The 1445-nt window shown below is 48.3% G+C and overlaps 1 protein-coding gene across 5 annotated transcripts in view; it reads left to right on the top strand.

Annotated features, from left to right (window-relative positions):
* The window catches only part of PRR14L (proline rich 14 like), a 70586-nt gene that overhangs the window by 61825 nt on the left and 7316 nt on the right, over positions 1-1445 (top strand). The gene's annotated exons all lie outside the window — the stretch shown is intronic.

Consider the following 1445-nt stretch of genomic DNA (forward strand, 5'->3'; position numbering starts at 1 on the left):
TCAAGACAGGGTTTCACCATGTTGGCCAGGATGATCTTGATCTCCTGACCTTGTGATCCGCCTGCCTTGGGCTCCCAAAGTGCTGGGATTACAGGCATGAGCCACCGCACCCGTTGAGACCCTGTCTTAAGAAAAAAAGACCAGGCGCAGTGACTCACTGCTGTAATCCCAGCACTTTGGGAGACTGAGGCGGGTGGATCACGAGGTCAGGAGTTCAAGACCCGCCTGGCCAACATGGTAAAACCCCGTCTTTACTAAAAATACAAAAATTAGCTGGGCATGGTGGTGTATGTCTGTAATCCCAGCTACTTGGGGGGCTGAGGCAAAAGAATTGCTTGAACCCAGACCCAGGAAGCGGAGGTTACAGTGAGCCAAGATCACACCAGAGTACTTCAGCCTAAGCTACAGAGTGAGACTCCGTCTAAAAAAAAAATGTTTTTAGTTTGTGCTTGTATTTTTACCAAATAAAGACTGGGTACAGTGGCTCACGTCTGTCACCTTAGCACTTTGGGAGGCCAAGGCAGGCAGATTGCTTGAGCTCAGGAGTTTAAGACCAGTCTGGGCAACATGGTGAAACCCCATTTCTACTAAAAACACAAAAATTAGCCAGACACTGTGACCTATATCTGTAGTCCCAGCTACTCAGGAGGCTGAGGCAGGAGAATTAATTCCTTGAGTCTGGAAGGCAGAGGTTCCAGTGAGCTGACATCACACAACTGCCCTTCAGCCTGAGGGACAAGAGTGAAACCTTGTCACAACGAAAAAAAGGAAAGTATTGGAAACAACCCAAAGTTTAAAATATTACTAGGGTTTTCAATAATTTACAGTTCATCCTTATAATGGAATATATTGTCTAACCATTAAAAGAAATGAATCACAGCTGGGCGCAGTGGCTTATGCCTGTAATCCCAGCACTTTGGGAGGTCAAGATGGGTAAAGCGCCAGAGGTCAGGAGTTCAAGACCAGCCTGACCAATATTGTGAAACCTGTCTCTACTAAAAATACAAAAATTAGCTGGGCATGGTGGCATGCGCCTGTTGTCCCAGCTACTTGGGAGGCCGAGGCAAGAGAATTGCTTGAACCCAGGAGGTGGAGGTTGCAGTAAGCCAAGATTGTGCCACTGCACTCCAGCCTGGGCAACAGAGCAGCTCTCCATCTCAAAAAAAAAAGAATCAGGAGCCAGGCACAGTGGCTCATGTCTGTGATTTTGGCACTTTGGGAGGCCAAGGAGGGAGGATCACAGAACCCAGGAGTTGGAGACCAGCCTGAGCAATATAGCAAGACCCCATCTCTACAAAAAATATTCTTTTTAAATTACCCAGGCATGGGCCGGGCGCGGTGGCTCAAGCCTGTAATCCCAGCACTTTGGGAGGCCGAGGCGGGTGGATCACAAGGTCAAGAGATCGAGACCATCCTGGTCAACATGGTGAAACCCTGTCTCTACT

Source organism: Cebus imitator, unplaced genomic scaffold, assembly GCF_001604975.1.
Source record: "Cebus imitator isolate Cc_AM_T3 unplaced genomic scaffold, Cebus_imitator-1.0 Scaffold258, whole genome shotgun sequence".
In the NCBI taxonomy this organism is placed as follows: Eukaryota; Metazoa; Chordata; class Mammalia; order Primates; family Cebidae; genus Cebus; species Cebus imitator.